Below are 19756 nucleotides of genomic sequence, written 5' to 3' on the forward strand. Positions count from 1 at the left end.
GAGGGTGTGTTCAATCTTTCATTACGGTATCAAGCCTATTCAACAGAGCTGAATGCACAATTGAGTATCTGAATATAAAGCGGGGTTCCCACTATCGTGCGATCCATTGCGAACGCCACGATTGGACATTCGTAACTGATCGTGGAAAATTTGTTGAACTCGTCTGAAATTTCACGTTTGGGTACGAGGTTATGCGAGTCACATACCGATACGTTTTGGTACGCTTGGATGTGATATGGTCACGATTGGTCTATTTCAAGCGGTACGATCTGTCACGATCTGGTCTGCCGTTCAAATACGATCCGACAGGATTGTCCCGATTGAGGTCACGATTGGAACCGATCTAACATGACCATAACGATCAGGATCCCCGATGTGGTACGTGCAGCAACGTTCCAATACGAATACCGCGAACCAATACGGGCTGCTGAGATAAGATACGATATCTTTCACGATCGGGATCAAAAGCGACCCCCATTTAAGGTGCGATTGGACCCGAATGGGAATATCATAGTCCGGCTGACGATGGATTTTATTGTTTTCCTTAATTATGCAGACTGATTAGGCCTATTAATTTTATCAAAAACCATTGATGATGGCAAGGCTTGACAGGTTGACGATGATGACAACGTAACCTTTGCAGTATTGCTAATTACGATTATGCTATCAGAGAGAAAGCAGCACCCAGGCCAGTCATAACCTCACATATTCCCTCGTCTGATATTAAACGTAAAGGAATTAATACATTATTAAATCGACATGGTCACCCTCCCCCCTCACAAAAAAAAAAGTGAAATATCGAACCCAAATACATAAAATCAGATGATTGCCCCTCTTCCCCAGAAAAAAAAAACACAGCAAGACAAAATGAACTTTCTCTCCAATACATGAAGAAAATAATTATATGATGAAATGGAAGCTTAGAAAGAGGATCGGATCATTTTGAATGTTATGTAACATAGTATTATTCTTTTTTGTTTCAAACAATATTTTATTTCGATTCCATCATCAATCGTTGATTACAATTCAACATTTAGTTGTGTTGCTTGCTGCGTGACATTTCAAACGTATATCAAATATAACAAAGTACAGCTGTAGTTCTTAGGACTGTCATTGTGTCAATTTCTGATTATTCTACTATACAGTACACAGTAACTGCTTCACAAATATAGTCATCCCCGCTGCCTAATGGGTCAGCAAAACCAATATGTATGTACAATACACCATTACAAAATATACCCATTAACTGCGTCCGTATACTCGTCACAGCAGTAATTATTAGATAATAAAATCAAATATTGTTAAGGGGTCAAACAAAAGGCCTGCATACCTATTTATCAGGGGTCAACAAAAAGCCTACATACCTATGTACACACATACATGCAAAGGCTTTACAAATCTACATGGTCAATGTCTGTACATAATCCATGCCTATAAAACATTACCCCTTCATCGCTCACCCGTATAACCTCATCAACACTTTCCCCTCTAGATAGGCATACTCCAGGTATACCTCACTCCAGCACAGATACACACACATATTTCCACACACACACACACACACACAAATACGCACACACGCCCACAAACACCGAACCTGTTCACCAAACAATCAACAACAAAAAGCACCAAAAAAAAAAAAGCACAAAAAAGTAGCAATAGATGTGGAGTAAGAATCACCGTGTCATTAATTGATTCCATTTCCTGTTGTGCAAGGCCAGCGTACCTCGTCTCATTGCTAATTTCCTTTCTTCTTCTCGACTTTCTAACATTATTTCTCTAATTTCTCTTATCAATGGGGGCCTGCTCTTTTCCTTCGAAAATACAAATATCATCCATTTTATCAATAATATCAAATGGTTTATGAGTTGCCCTTTTCCAATATCATGCGTTTTAATACCAACATGAACAGATTGCCTATCTAACTTTTGCATCTGGGGTAAACAAAAACTTCCCCACACAATTTCCAAATCTGATTGACTTTCCTACAATAAAAAAAAAAACAAGTGTTCATAAGTCTCAACCTCAGAATAACAAAATGTACATTGGTTATCTCCTACAAAACCAAAAGAAAATAACTTAGCTTTTGAACCATACAACATTTTATATTGAAATTCACGCAGCTTACAATCAAGAGTAGACTTCCGAGGCCTTAGAAAAATCGATCTAATATCTATTTCCTCGAAATTATATAAACCAACTAAATTATCATAATGCTGATGTTTCAATTTCATCCCTCATCAATGCTTTATAAATAAGTTTTAACGTTATATCCTGTATATGTGACCCGCTACAACAAAATGATCCTAAAGTCGGGCGAGGTCGATTATTTGAAAATTGCATGACACAATTCCCTAATCTTTCTGCTTTAAATTGATATATAACATGTCTTATAAAAATAATCGGCTGCGGAGATATCGATGTTTAAAAGAGCGCATGTGAAGACGTCTGGGAAATCACTGTTTCGAGAAAAGCGCCCTAAAACTTCTCCTTGCGACGCAATCACAATCAAGAGACACGCAAGTCAGTATTCACCTCCGGACAATAGAAGTTATAGTGCAGTCGGAAAGGGGGGTTCCCATGCACCCCAAACATATATTTTTTTAATCTACTTCATCTAGACCAATTTTGTGTGTAGATTTCAAAAATGCAATGTTAACAGGTCAAAGCGTGTCCCATAGTGGTCAAAAATCCGTTTCCATGGTAACGCATGGTGAAAATGTCAGTATCTCATAAAAATACATGTAACCTTTGATAAAATTGTTCAATTATCATGGCTTTGGTATCAAATTAGAGAAAATTGAATTATCTATATGATGATACCAATTATGTAGGGGGTTATACCAATCTTCATATTAATTTTGAGGCTAGAATTCAATTTTTTCACATTTTTTAGCAAAAATGCATTTTTACCATAATACTAATCTATCTCAAAATTATACCAAAACACATTCAATTTGTTTGAATATTCTTCAAAATTATACCAAATATGTATGTAATAAAATGTGAAAATTTCATAGATATTGCTCAAATAACAAGAAAGTTACGGCCATCCAAAGTTGACATTGACACCTGTCAAGAATTGGTCAAGAATTTCTAGATGGATGATGATGCGCGCCCTCTATTGTGGAGAAATAAGCAAGCTTGCTTGTGATAGGACAAAAGTTTTGGTGAGAAGCTTTATTGTTTGGATCAGACCGGGATCAGTCAAAGAAATCTGCCATAAATCAAACCTCTGACCCTTGTATCTGATTGCATTTTGTGTCATATTATTGTTTTTAAAACCATTTTGCAACATACATTTATATTTGCCTGAAAGCAAAGTACAAAAAAAAACTTCATCTATTGAAGCTTTTCCACTACAAGTTTATGTTCAGTGAACTTCAGTCTCACATGTTTAAAAATGTGTTAGGATTTAGGTATGACATGAAATCAGAACTTGTTGATGTGCTGTGTTGAACTGAGTTGAATTTACTAATATTTAAAGAGAACATCTTTGAATAGATTGTTATTTGTATAGTTACTTTGCTGAGTGTGAAAGTAACAGATTACAAGATTAGTTTGATGGAATGATACTGTCTGTAACATAATACTAGTTTTGGTGTAAACCTTAGTTCTGTATACTCCACATAATTTTGTATTCATTACAATAGATCTGTAATGTTAGAGTCTAGTTCTATGTAATTAATTGATGGTGAAAACTAAAAGTAAACAGAAGCACCCAAATTTTATCTAAATTTGCAATATTTCATGAGGTATATTTTCATGCCTCTGCACTGAAGGTGGCGGATCGGGGGGGGGGGGGGGATTGGGGCACATCCAACAGGATTGGCATTTACTGTACATCCTCTCACTAAATAGATATTTTGAAGCAATGCTTCTCCTATCATTTCCACGACATTTATTGATATAAAAGTCGGTATTTGCGTTCATAGTATCCGTGTGATGTACGGGGCTTGAGCGGCGGTGTTTATTTTGGACACTTCCCAGGGGATTGCTTTTGAATGTTGACCCTTTTAACTATATAGATAATGTAGAGCATTTTTCCTTTTTGTGATTATATTGCATTTCATACAAACAAAAGGGCAATCGCTGTACAACCGTAACGACAATGTGAAGGCATGGTAAATTGAAACATATTTGTGCTACATGCTGGTGCATGTTTCCTATTTGCCCTGGGGGTTGGATGGTTATGAACAAATCCCACTCGGTTGCCATTGAATGTGCACCCCTTTGACTATGGTGATTGTAAAGCAGTGTCTCTATACCATTTAAAAATCATGAAAAGTAAAGTGTCTTTATTTACCACTCGGCAACGACTTTACATGCATGTTCAAGTGAGTTTACTGTGGCATATAATGTATGTTTTGTTAATCTGTTTTGGGACCACGACGGTCAGGGCAGGGGTGATCTGGGCACTTCCCAAGGGCTTGACAAAATAGATATTGTAAAGCAACGTCTCCTATATCACCTTAATTGCATTTTACAAAAGCGTATGTGCTACACAGGCGGAAGGGCTTTTCAGAAGCATGTAACCATGGAACATTTTTCGCGGTTGTACAGTGTATAGTGCATGTTTTTCATTGCCTTTAGGATTAGTTTGAGCACCTCCCACAAGGTGGTCTCTGCAAGTGAACCCTTTGGACTGCATAGATATTATGGATCAATGTTGTTATTTTATCTCTACCCCGGCAGTTTTTTATAGAAAAAAAAAAGTGTCTTGATATGGCAGGAATCCAATTCAATAGAGTTCAATTCAATTTCTATTTCATTTTTCGACAAGAACAGATAGACATCACTTTCTTTGTAACAGAAAATGAGGTGCGTAAAATTATGTCGAATGAGAAGAATGTACAATGATTATAGCACCATATACGATGATTATACATAATCACAAAACTCAAGTGATAGTCCTAAAACTCAAGGAACGACCTTTTTTTTTTTTGAGACATGCACTTTTGGAACGACTGTATATACTATAATTGCGTTGATATTTGCTTTACAAAGGTCATGTATAGAGGCAATTAATGTGTGCACTTCCCACACTCTAAATCCATGGAGTAAAATTTTGCTAAAGTAAACTCAAGAGTGCTCAATATTGAGCAAGATTGCACATTTATCAGCGGTAAATTCGCCTTTATTGAGCAAACTCGTTCTTTTTATCCCTTTTTACTCAATATTTACATACTTTCATTTTGCTCTTCTTCGTGAGTAAGGTTTGCTCCATTATCTTACTCAACTCGGAGTAAACTGCATTTTACACTCTCGCTGTTTACACTGTACCAGGCCAGCCCAGTCGCGATATTGCTAAGTTAGGTGTAAAAAGCACGGTAACACGCGGATGACTGGTCTTTTACACTTGCGCGCGCACGTGCATGATATGCATGACGTGTAAAGCCAGCCAAACTAGCAACTACTTCGACGCGACATCGACAGCGCAGGGACGAAGCATTATGGCGGACAGCGAAGTTGCTTTTTTGCTGCATCAATGGGGTCTTGTTGACCAAATCCCCAACTTTAGAAGTAAGTATAGATTAACAGTATATTTCTTTCTAACAATGTAGATGCTTCAAGTTATTTGATTGTATTTTATGGTACCGTTCGTGGTTCGGAAGTGGTACCTACGACTACGTTGACCTTGCCCGCGCCGCACAGCAGCTGGTTTTGCACTTCAAGCGTATGTACTCGGCGGCCGGCCCTCGGGGCTGGCTCTTCAATGGCCGGCCGGCCGGCCCAGGTTCGACCTAGTCGATAGTCACTGACACAGGTCCAATACTCATACCGGCAATGCCAATGGAGATTTTTTTATATTTTTTTTTTCATTATTACTTAATTAAAATTAAGTCTGACAAAAGTAGATCTAACAAGTTAGATCTAAGTGATAAGTACATGTATGTAAAGTCTGTAAGTGCAAGAACTTTCTTACTCTTACTTTTTAGTATTTAATAATTTAGATAGGGCCTTTTTAGACTTGTTAGATCTACTTTTGTCAGACTACGCCTGTAGAGTAAGACAAGTTATAGACATCTTTATAGTCTATACTATACGCCTAGTGTAGATAATTACTGTCTACTGGTTTGTTTGAAGCCTTGAGGCTTGCCTTTGATTTGTGTGAGGTCTGGATGCACAGATTACAACAAATATTTTGTAACAAAGTCAAAGAGGTGGAATAATGCAGGAGAGTCTACATCGTGTTACTAGTTAGTTCAAAGGCTTCAAACTGTGTCTGTTCTGTGGAATTTGCCATTTTGAAAATGTATCTAGATTTACCTCAAGGCACATTTCCAAACTGTCAAAAATCTGCCGAACAGACACAGTTTGAAACCTTCAACTAAATACATGTAATGATGTAGAAAAAGAATATAACTCTACAATAATATTGTACTGGTAAGTTACATCCCGTATATAGTCTAGCTGTCTGCTATCTTTTCCTTCAGACTCAGTAGACTATTGTGCAACTACGATGGTGAGAATTCAAGATCTAACAGGCAAATTAACAGACAAAAAAACAAAATATCTGCAAAAACATGTTTTGTTGATGTTGTTTCTTGTTTCTTTGCAGATTGAGCAGGATTACAACAAGCTATTTGATGGAAAGGGGGACCTTCTCTTCACAAAGTGGCCAGTAGTATCATCTTGCATTCTGGACTATGGGAACAGAATTTCTCCAGGGTGGAAGGTGAAATTTGGAGTACAAGAAAAACGTGATGAGGACTTCACCAGCAAGGTGTGTAATTATTGATAGGTACCGTAAACTGAGGGGACATTTGACAGGCGGGGGACTTTGGACAGTTCAGACAACTTCACTTACATTATTGTGCTGCTTGCAATATACAAGAGAAGTGCAGTAATTCAAATATTCACACATCCCCCTTTCATAACCTACAAAAATATTTGCAAAAAAAAAAAAACAACAACAGCCAAAAAAAAAAATGTAAGTAAAACAATTCCTGTCCAAAGTCACCCAACTGTTCCGTCCCCCAGTTCACGGTATAACACATTACATTTGATTTTAAAATGATGTGATATACACTTCATCATCCCTCATTATGTAGATGTAATAGGATTTACAGAAGTGTTTTATTCCATTGCATTCTTCAAAATGGTGTATTCAGTAAAAACAGCACCAAGGGTCTTGTGCGCTCTTTCCAACATCTGGCACCGAGGCAAGTGCTGGAATCAAGCTACTTCCAACTACTGCTGTTCGTGGCTTCTGTTGTTGCTCATCACATTAACCCTTTTTTTAATCTTTGTTATAGCCCCAACCTAAAATTGGGCACCTTCCCCAAACATAAAGCACACCACCAATTCTTCCATAAAAGAGCAGTGTGCAATGTCTGCAAATCTGCATAATAATCCAAAGTCATCACAGGCCGATCCAGGATTCTTAAAAGGGGATGGAGGGGGAGGGGGCGGGCGAAAATTTTGCTGTATTTTCATGTGATTACTATAAAAAAAAAAATTAGCATAAAAAGGGGAGGGGCTGTGGTTGATTTTTTTTTTTGCGTGTGATGACTAAAAATGTGTAATCAGCCAAATAAGGGGTGGCAGCGGCTTATTCGCCCCCAATCCCCCACTGGTTATAAAATAAGCCTTGAATTTGAAGAGATATAAAGCTGATATGTGAATTGAAAATATGCCAGGATTGATTTGTGGTGTGAAGACATATGTAGCCTAAAATCTTTCATATTCTAATAAAGACTTTTTGTGTACTCCACTAACAGTAGAAAAGGCAAATCTGGGTTTTCTTATGCTGTCACATCTGTTCCCGGGCAAGAAGTCATCAAAAAGGGGGGAGAGCCTCTTCCAAGAGTCATTAGAGTGTTTCATCGACTGCCAAAAGGTATGTCAAATGTTTGTAGCAAAAGCAGTATTAGTGAAGAAAATTGAAAATTTTGTGTAAGTATAGGTCACATCTCCATACAGCAAGTCAAAACATGAACACTTTGATGCTTCATCAAAAAGGAATGTGTATTGAATACAAAGTTCCAGTAACTGTTATGTGCTACTAAAATGTTTACATCTGTTTGTCTGAAAGCTTATATGTCAAAGTTATATTTCAGGTATTACTGATGTCAAGTTTTATGTAATAGGGTCCTGGCATGTGAACTTTGAATCGCTTAAGATGGTAAGAAATGTAACCATTTGAATTTTACCCGTACCAGAACTCGCTGGCCCTATTATTAAACTATATATAGGATTACTTACAAGTCCAACAGGGGAAGGAAAATGCGTAGAGTATTAATCACAAAGATTTGGGTGATGTGTTGCAAACTTTTAACCTAAAGCAATATTGACTGAAATCAATCATTTCAAAATATCACCACGGGAAACTATTGATGGTAGTCATTTCTTTCAGATCTTTATTTTTTGATCGAAACTATTTCTTTCCAGTATAGTGGAAGAAACAGCAAGCTTCGTTTTTCAAACTTTGTGAACCATAAGATAAGATATACTTTTTTTTTATATCTATTATTTGCAGGAAGCTAGGAACCAGTCTCGAGGCCTACCGAAAAGACCATGGGAGGAACCAGCCTTTCGTCCTGGCTGTAGGGAAAGATGTCTGCCAGCCAATTCAGTGCTTCGTCATTCTGGAGAGCCAGTGTTTGAGAGAAAGGGCCTCGTATCTGCTGTTGACCTCTGCTATAAGATATTTCAGATCTTTGATCTGGAGTATCCAGCAGGGGCTCGAGCCATGAATATTGTGTGTGATCTTGGTCACTGTGGTTTACGGGGTGGAAGCAGGTGCCAGAGAAACAGGGGCAGTAAAGGCCTTCAGAGCCTACTACCATTTTAATAAGAAGTAGACAAAATGTTCAGCTGAAGACTGGTATTAACTTCATGGTTAGGGGCAGACACCTCAGTATGTTGTAAAAAATAATAATAATCGTGTATTCGTGGATTCCATTTCAGGTTCTTATATAGTACGGCAGCATTATACCTCTGTAATTACATGTGAATGTTGTGTTGTTTTTTTTTTTTTAAGTTGAGTTAGGACGAGCTGAATGCTATATCTAAGTGTAATATACTCTGGTGATGTATTTCCCCAAATGGCAAATTTACTTCAAATCTGAAACAGACAAAAATATATCTTTGAGGCCTTCTGCTGGAGGTGCTTATTCCACATTATAATTTTGATTAATTTTCAGTGTTAAGTCTCGTTTACACGGCATCACGGCACAGCATTTACAAGATATCTTGTCTGTGATTGGTCAGTGCGCTACTCTGCGCGCAGAGTGTTCAACACATTAACCAATCACGGCTTAGATATCGCGTTAATGCTGCGCCATGATACCGTGCCAGATACGGTATAAATGCGCCTTTATACTTGTTATGTCTGTGCTCATTGAAGACATGTTTCTGGTTCCTTTATGTGAAGAATTAGATATCATGCACGTGTACCAACTTATTGATTATTTTGTCCTTTGAGAGGGTCTACAGCTAGTTTACATTAACCGGTTAAGAAAAAATCATAACTTGAAGTGTCATCATTCAACTGCATGCCTTATTTTCCTATCATGTAAAATTTTACATGTGTACAAGCTCTGCATGCATAAAGACAGTCTATTTCAGTGTATAAAGTTGCAGTGTATAAAGGAACTTAGAAGTAACAACTCAATTTCATGTGTGTTCATATGGCCATATATTTTGCAAAGGGTGTTCTATAAGACCAAGGTTTACAATTTATGTGATATAAGACTTTGCTGGAATATAAATGTAGAGCAACCAAAATATTGACCTTGCTATAATCTTGTTAGAATACTTCGTCGGTTGAGAATGATAAGGGCGTTAAGTTGCCACAAAACCCATAGTGTTCAAGACCACTTAACGCCCTTCTCATTCTCAACAGATGACTTGTGCCTTCACATGGGAAGGATATTGACCATATATTAGGAAAGAAACACTTGTACTTTGTGCGGGTATCCTTGTTTTGATTTTTGTGTTATAACACAAGAAATTATAACAAATGTTTAGATTGGACCAAAATCGAGAAATGAGTTGTAAATGTTGTAATTGAAGCTTTGAGAAAACCTAGAATCAGAGTGTCATTCCATTTGGTTCCACACTTTAATCCTACCAGAGACTGGAAAGGAAGTGATGTATAGCACAAGATGTTTTAGATAAATCACAGTTTAGTTTAGTTTTACATGGAAAAGAAAAGTTGTGACAGGTTGATCGCAAGCTTTATTTTTTTTCTACCATGTAAAGTTCTGCATGCATGTTACATGCTCTGCATGTAAGCACAGTCTAAATCAATGTTCCAGAGAAAAATAAGTTGTAAGTAACAACTGAATTCCATGTTGTTGTTTTCCTTATTTCATGCAGTTTAAAGTATAACATACTACCAGCTTTTCGTGTATGTCTGTTATATATGTTTTATTTCTAAGAAGATGAATAGTTCAGCTCAAAAAAAAATATTTGTTTACCTTCACAATAAAGGTAATAACGATATATTTTTTTGTCATGTGTTACTTATTTGGGTTTTATGTCGCAAACTATTTTTGGTCTGTAGCATGCACTTGCTAGCTTGCCTTGTCAACTTCAAATGTACCATGAGAATGTGCAAGTCACATTTCACGTGTTTCTTATGTCATGTATATCAAACTGTACTTTTAAAATTAATTGTACATTGCAAATGCGTAAGCAGGCCGACCAAAATTGTTTTGCCACAAAAGTAAAAAACAATTTACACTTTCCTCGTGTTCTACAGAATGGTCAATTGGGAGTAAAATTGAACTTACACATAACCCCGATCAAAATGGACACATGGCCAAAGATGGTTAAAAATCAGAATAGTCATCTGGGATTAAAATCAAATTTACACATTACCCCGATCAAAATGGACACATGGTCAAAAATGAGTAAAAATAAAATTACTCAATAATAAAGCAAAACAAATTTTACTCTTCACTGGGTAAAAGAGGAGCTCAAATATGACCAAACTTTTACTCAACTAGGAGTGGTTAAAACTTTACTCAATTCTGACCATGTGGCCGTTTTACTCAATTTTTAGTGAAATTTTTCTTAGAGTGCATATAGTAGGCTCCCTTCGAATGATAATCACTTTAACTATGTCAATGTAAGTAAAAATTACAGAGCAATACATCGTCTGTTGACTCCATTGAATTTCATTAAATAAAAGTTTCTGGGCTAGAGGACCAGAAGGACTGTTTAAAGGCCTGTATCCATAGAACATATTCATGTATTTGCGCTGGTACATGATTATTGCATGTCTTAGACTGTCTTTGGGTGGGGTAATTTTGGGCACCGTCCACGTGGTTGTCTTCGTATGTGAACCATTTTCACCTTATACCAAGATATTGTAGAACAACACTTCTTCGAGAACTTCCACTGAATTTTAATGGAAATGAAATGAATAGGACGTTATGCACAGAGGTTTTTTTTTTTTTTTTTTTTTTTTTTTTTTTTTTTTTTTTTTTCGCTTCAAACAGCTGTATTCACGTGTGTATATGTTTTGAACCGGGCCGTGAGGGTATAGGGATAAATTCGGGTACCTCCCTGCATGCGAGTCACTTTGACTGTGCACCACTTTTTAAAGATGTACACATTGTAGAAAAATGTCTCCGCTGTCAATGCCAATTGTATTTCATGGAAATAACAAAGTCTTAGCTAGACGGCGAAACGACTTTAGAATAAAATCTTGTACGCTTAGAACAACGGAAATCGTGTTGGTTGATGCATGTTTTGTAAATTAATGTTCGTGGGATAATATGCTCGATTGGGGTAACTTTGGGCACTACCCACAGGGTTTCCTTTGACTGTGCCATCTTCAATATCTCAAAACCCTCAAGGATGCAAGAGCTTAATCATCAAGATTCGAACAAGTCCACCCTCCAAATAGAGTTCATTCATTACAAAATTACCGTAGACAAATTATAGATGTTGACACCTTTTTAATTTCGTACTTTGATTCTACGTAATATTAATGGATAAGCTATCATTATCTGTCTGATAACAAACTGTAATCTTATAATAATAATTCATGCTAGTTTACTAATGCTGTAAAGTTTGTTTTTGGTTAAGAGAAACTGAAATATCATATTTGAACACTCTTGATATGCTCATATCGGGCACTTTGATGCATCAGAATATTCCGTTGGCTCGGAACCCATTGCATATTATGCAAATGAGGCCCAGACTATGTACATGGTGAAATGTTTGCATCGCACTAGTGACATTGTAAACATAAGTTTCAACACTTTCGGTGTTCCAATCTGAAAACTAGAAACCTAATTTTCATGGAAACACTGTATTTTTATCATAATGGGAGCTAATTTGCATATTATGGAAATTTAGCCACTTTGCCCCACTGGATTTCTTGGGAATTTTAGTATGGTGTTTAGGAGCCCATAACAAGTATAGCACTGCAGTGGAATCCCTACTGTTGCAATTAGTGTTTGGTGAAACCCTATTTTGACTGGACTAATGTGATCTATGACAAAATGTGTATCCGGTGTCTAACAGTGCGTCATTTCTTTCAGAAGTACAGTATTTGTTGTAGTAGTCCATCGAGTATAATGAGCTCGCTCTGGTATCGTACAGCAGTTCATGCAGGACCCATTTCACCAACATTGATTTCAGTGAGATCAGTGCCACTTAGTGTTTTCAGTTTCACTTAGCAAGTCCTCGTGACTGAAACATACCAATCAGAAAAGTGAGATAGCGAGACTGAAACCAGTGAAGTGAAACTGAAACCAATGAAACGTTTGTTGAAACACCCTACAGGACTGCAAGAAAGGAAAAGGCATGAACTAACCATTTTTATTGGGATTGGGGCGGAGGTAGAGGAGGGTCTCATTTTATGAGAAATTGACTTAATCTATGTTCTGTGCCTAATTGACTTGAACAAAATGTCAGCTTGTGTCAAATGCAAAACAAAAAACAAAAAATCCAGCTACTGGGATGGAATATACAATATAATGCACCACTAATAACGAAAATTGTGATTTCTGGACAGCTGTGTTATAATGGCTACAGGCAAGTTTGAGTGTAACCATGGTAGCTATGGTCTCTAACAGGTTAGGTCTCAACTCCAGTCAATGAATTTGCATAGCTATGAATTTGCATACTTATGTAAATTTAAAATGGTGTTTAACGTTGAGAAGGTGTTGCATTTTTTTTTTTTGTTTGAGAAAAACATTGTTTTTAGCATAAAGTTTCCATAGAAATGACCTAATTTGGGCTCAGATTTTTTGAAAAAGAGGTCACAAATGTGCCCAATTTTGTGTGAAGAAAGGCAGGAAATAAGAAATACATACACTAGAAACTTATCTCATGATTAATGTCAGTTGTATAATGAACACTTGAGGTATCCTAAAATTCCCATTCATTTATCTGGTTTGTGGGGTGGCCATGTTGATGATGTTATTTCGGCATGTTCCGAAGCAGAACTTCTGGGTAAATTTTACTGGTAAGTTTGTTAAGACATACATGTATACTTTCAAATACAAAATTTGTTTGTTATACGATAGTTGCCAGTTGACCCCAAAATTCAGCTTCAATTCCCTGGCCTATAGACTTACAGTTGAAATCAACTACTAGTATATAATCAATTTTAAACAGGGCCCCGGTATTACGAAATCCTATTGTTCGATTCAAGCTATTCGCATGCCCTCGATCGAAAACGTGCACCGTATACCCGAATAGTATACTAGTACTGTACTGTTCTGCTATGTGAACCAATGATTTTTTTTTCCTACTCGCGCCCCCCCCCCCCCAGCAGCGCGCTGCAAAAACTACTACCCTGACCTCAAAATTGATATGAAGATTAGTATAAATTCCGTGTGATGATTGGTAATCATTCAAAGAATTTAATACTCTTCATTCAAATTTGACATTCAAATCATGATAAGTGAACAATTGTATCAAATATTACATTTTAAGGAGATTCTGACATTTCCATCATGCGTTGCCTTGGTAACAGATTTTTTTTTTGCCACCATGGGACACTCTTTGACCTGTTAATGCATTTTTTTTTTTAAATTCTACCCACAATACTGGTCTAGATGACCCACTTTATCACATCCAACTTCATTCTCATGCTTTTGGAACCAAAATAATAGATGACTGAAATGTTTAAATGAGATTATTCAACAATAGAGGGCGTACATCACACTCCCACCTGCACATTCTTGACATGCTTGAATGTCAACTTTGGATGGCCGTAACTTTCTCATTATTTGAGCAATATCTATGAAATTTTCACATTGTATTGCATACATGTTTAGTATAATTTTGAAGAATATTCAAACAAATTGAATATGTTTTGGTATCATTTAGAGAACGATAGATAAGTTTTATGGTAAAATTGCATTTTTGCTAAAAAATGTCAAAAAATTGAATTCTAGCCTCAAAATTAATATGAAGATTGGTATAACCCCCTACATAATTGGTATCATCATATAGATAATTTAATTTTCTTTAATTTGATACCAAAGCCATGATAATTGAACAATTTTATCAAAGGTTACATGTATTTTTATGAGATACTGACATTTTCACCATGCGTTACCATGGAAACGGATTTTTGACCACTATGGGACACGCTTTGACCTGTTAACATTGCATTTTTGAAATCTACGCACAAAACTGGTCTAGATGAAGTAGATTAAAAAAATATATGTTTGGGGTGCATGGGAACCCCTTCCTCCTACTAGACTATTAAGCCCTAGCAACCCCCGTAACGCTCATTCAAACACAGCGACGGCGGTCTCCTCACCGCCCAATCAGTGACCAGGATGTCAGGAGAAGCGGCTAGGCATAGCGCAACCCGCCCGCACGCACCAGTCGACTGGGCAGTGTGCGAGCTTCACGCTTCGGTTAGCGGCAAGCAGCAAACTGACCAATGAGATCACTCTGGTCGTTGTTAGGGGCGGAGCCTATGTGTGGCGCTCAATCCAAATGTTCAAACCAGTTTCTGCTTCGTTGAAACGCCAAAAAAAAACATGGCCCAGAAAAACGCTATTTTTTGGTCTTTCCTTTCATCATTTTGCTTCAAAATTTCGACAGATGATAGAAGACATATCAGACTCTAATAATATGTCAAATTCAGAAAATCGTAAGTTTTGACCAATTTTGATGCTCTAACTTCAAACTCGATTTTCACGGCTTCGACCGTGCGCGACTTTAGGAGCATTTTGTTCTGCAAATTATGTGTTATATACGCTCGATATACGAAAGTTGGCCGAATGGATAGTATTGATTTGTGTTCGATTTCATATTCGCAAAGTGTATGTATCATATGCCTTTTTATTTCAAAATGTCGTCATCTTATGGATTATTAAAAGTTTGGTTTATTCGGCTTAATTAGTGTTTTACTTAACAATGTTTAACATAACTGATACACACACATAACAGAAAAGTGACTCCCCAATAAAAATGACGTCACTTTTTAACAAAAAAGGAGGTTTTACGCAAAATAATTTCGGAGGGGTATATTGCTACACTTATTGAATAACTGTGAAAAATAATAAGAGTGATCTTCATTGTCATACATAAACTGGTGATCTCACATCCACGACAATGGTCACTTTTACATTTGCAGTAATGATGAGAGTTGAAAATAACAATTTTCCTCTAAAATTATGATCTACCAGACATACAAAAAAAAAGACATTGAAAAGTGTCAAAATAGATGTGTAAAGGGGTCAAACGATGGCTGATGAAACAACAACTCTTAATTACTATGTAGGGCCTACAATACACAAACAGCAGAATACTGCACCCCCAAAAATATTCTGTAATGTACTTTTAGAAAATAACCATTCAGCCTTTGATATGTACTCATTCAAGCACGATTCAGTAAATTATTCTCATCTTTGTACTGAGGTTAGTCAATACGTGCAGACATACAATTGCCATTTTATTTTTGCTCATTTTTTGTTTTCGTAACAAAAGTTATCTCATATCCTGTTTTGTGCGTCTGTATAATGGAAATAACAACTCATTAATCAAATGAAAACATCAGTAACATAATGTATGAAAACATCTAACAATCTGTAATACAACTTTCATTTTATGAAATCATTAAAAAAAATGATTTTGATAATGTACGATGTATTTAATTAACGATGTATGTAATTACGACAATTAATCCCCACACCGTCATACAATTTACTGTTTGGAAATGATAAAGATGCAGGCTACCACCTATCAGAATACAAAATAAATCTAATTCATGAGTAAAATAAGGGCAAATGGGCAAATAATAATAATAATAATAAGCGGAAGTGAAGTGAAAAGTCAATCCCGATCAACACGATTAAAAAGCACGGTTAGAAGAGATTTTCTGCGTTTGGATACGATCTCAGACGATCTGATGCGATGATCACGATCAAAAACTAATCGTGTTAATCGTAGAAAATTTTTGAACCATCCAAAATTTTCCCACGATTAACGCGATTACCACGATTGACCTTAAGATCTGATACAATCTGATAAGACGATCACGCTTGCTGCACGATTAAGACCACGATTTCAATCGTGGCGCCAATCGTGATAGTGGGAACCCCGCTTTAGAACGACCCAAGTCCATGGAACACCATTTCGAGTAAACTTAAAAAAAAACCTTCATATCTTTTTTATTTGTCCAATAATATTCTATTTAACTGTGATGCGAAGGCAACATTGTATATACAAATTAGAACATGACAATTGACATTGACATTAATTGTGGAGAGGCCATTTTGTGTGATTGGCTTGGGTCGTTCTTTGAATCATATGGACTTGGGTCGTTCTTTGATTCATATACAATTTCTGCTATAGAGATGAGAGAAGGATGAGAGAGGGCGCTATAATATGAATGTAAGAACGACCCAAGTCCTTCATTCCTACATTCATATAAGATTTAACTCATTCATTTCAGGCACTTCCGGGGGTAATTAGGATTTATCATTTATACACAAGATGAGTCCATGCATAAGCTACAATTTCCCATGTCAAACTGAATTTGGCCAAAAATTGGACTTGGGTCGTTCTTATATTCAGGTCTTTAATTTCTTCTAAGTGTCTCGTGGGCATGTCAGTAATCTTGCTGGTTTGTGATAAAACCTTTTTTTTTTTCTCTCTCTCTCTCTCTCGTTTAGATTTTACTTATCTTTTTGCCGTCAAACCATTTAACCACACTACTGAAGAAAAGATATGACTGACTGCATGATACTTTGATATAAAGAGCAAGTGTTTGACTTCTACCATTAAAATTTCTAAGAAGGTACATACGTTGGTTTCCTTTGACATAATTTTCCTGATGTTCTCGTACCAATTCAATTTGTCACCTTTAATTATACCAAAGTTCTATATTCTGACACAGGTTTATTACAACACTTCCAATAAATCAACGAAAAACTGTGGTGTTCCCTTTTTCCTACTTTGAGAAAAATAAAAATAATACATTTTGTCTTCCTAGGTTCACAATCAGTGATGGAGGTTAACAAACAATCAGTGATGAATGTTGACACTACTTTACCTAACTTTCAACCAACACAATTCCTGCAATTTTCTCGTCACTGTTGCTGTGAATATCAATATTGGTTTTCCCGGCCAATTTCATCAGATTTGCATTCGATTTAACAATGCGATCATTAAAAATCCAGTTGAATTTGAATGATCACCGAGATCAACATTAGGAAAGGTAACTAACTCATTTAAATTTAATTTCATCAGCATGCGGTTTCATGAGTTTCTCAAGTAAACCAGTAAAAAGTGCGTTCAAATTAAAAATGCACGTGCAACTCATTCAAATTCACCTCAGTTCAACAGTGAAGAAAGTTAAGGAGTTCAAATTCACGATAAGGCAAACAAGTGTAATATATGAGCATTGTTTTGTTTTGTTGTTTGTTTGTTTGTTTGTTTTTTGCTGTTGCCTATAGTTTTTGTAGATTATACTCATCATTATGTTTGAATATGCAAACTCAATGAACCTTGAAATGGGACTTTTGCCCGATAAAGTCAATAGCTCGGATAACTCCACTTTCAAACATACATTTTATAGGTTTCCCGACCAATTTTATCAGATTTGCGTTCGAATGAATAAAACGGCGTTCAAATTCAAGCGATTTCGGTCACTGCTCTACTCTCACGGTTCATTTTCATTCTTTAGTAGGTAATTTCATTTCATGTCATTCCTTTTAGATTTTATTTCATTCAATTTAGAGAAAAGTTCATTCAGTCTAACAGCTCAAAGTTGGTATTCAATTTCTCGCCAGCTGGATAGACATTCAAATTCGTGCCAAATACCAGTTTCAATTTTATTTAAAGGAACACAACTTCGCACTTTGAACGTTCGAATTCAATCAACATACACAACTTCCACGAGCCAGTTTGTTCACTGTCATACAATTGGATGATACAATTTCATTTCCATTTCAAAGTCTCATTTAACTATCTTAATTGTATTGGATGTATCTATTTCCTGTCAACCTTTCTGCAATTTTCACTTTATCCCTAGCAGTATGGATGGAGAGCAATATCCCAGTATATCTTAGGGGTCCTATACGTCCAAATCCATATTGATCCATTTTGATTCCATTCCTTAGTTCCCCGTGTCCATATCATAAGTTGCCGCAATCGGATCAGCTGTAGGTAGATGTATTTCACCAAAAGGTTATATCGCCAGTTTTCCTGACTGTCGAGGTCATGCTTCGTCCACTAATTCTGTCCGTATTCGAGATGTTCACGCATACCCTGTAATGTAGCAGCGGCTAAAATCGTGCATGAATAAAGTGTAAATGTATGTGTTTGAAAGTGGGGTTATCACGAATTATTAGCTAGTATGAGTCCAAAATCACATTTCAAGGTAAATTAAATTTGCATGTTCAAACAGCTGAGTAACTACAAAGAATGAAAAGCAACGACAAGAAAGACTGCCCATACTCTGTTATAACAACTGTTTTGCCTAGTCAAGAAAATGAAAAATGGCGGTCATGGCGGTCGGACGTCATTTACACAGGCAGGAAAAGTAAAATGTTGGATTTGTAGCCTAAAATCATACGGAATAGCCAGGAACTCAATTCAACAGTCTGGGCCACCCGGCACATCTCTGCAGTTACCATTTCGGACAAGTACATTCCTCTAGAAAGTGACATTTTTGGACTTTTCTCACTCGTTCTGACTGCTCGGCAAGATGGTCAACACCAGAGCAAAACCACCTACGGTACCTGACAAAAAACAGGCCGGGACCGCTGGGGAGATAGACAGTGACTCGAGCACCTCTCCATCAGATCACAAGCCCGTGAGCAACCAGCCAGAACCAAACACAAAGATGGACATTGAGGCCATTGTGGAAGCCATTATCAGGGCATTCACGGACAAAGGACTGGTTGAAAACCGCCTCGCCCCTGCCCTAGGACCGGTGTTAGCGCCAGCGCTACACGACTGTTTCATGTTGGAATTGGAGAAAAGGGATGCCCAAATCAAACAACTGGAAAACAAATTGTCTGACGCCGAAGCTCGTGTAGAAGAACTGGAACAATATTCCAGGCGAAACTGCTTGGTCATCCACGGGATTAAAGAAAACCCGCAGGAGAACACAGACACCTTACTCTGTCAACTTGCGAAGGACCAACTGGAAGTAGAAATCCAACCACAGGATATCGACAGATCCCACAGGATCGGCGAAAGGGGCAGACTTGACAGGAAAGGTCATGCTCTTCCTCGTCCCATCATAGCCAAGTTTGCCACCTACGGTCCCAGATCTCGAGTCTATGCCGCCAGATCGAAGCTGAAATCAACCCGCATC

The 19756-nt window shown here is 37.0% G+C and overlaps 1 pseudogene; it reads left to right on the forward strand.

Moving 5' to 3' along the window:
- The first annotated feature begins 348 nt into the window (after nt 1-348).
- Nucleotides 349-9151, forward strand: LOC140235930 (uncharacterized; annotated as a pseudogene).
- Nucleotides 9152-19756: the final 10605 nt, after the last annotated feature.

This window comes from Diadema setosum, chromosome 12, assembly GCF_964275005.1.
Source record: "Diadema setosum chromosome 12, eeDiaSeto1, whole genome shotgun sequence".
In the NCBI taxonomy this organism is placed as follows: Eukaryota; Metazoa; Echinodermata; class Echinoidea; order Diadematoida; family Diadematidae; genus Diadema; species Diadema setosum.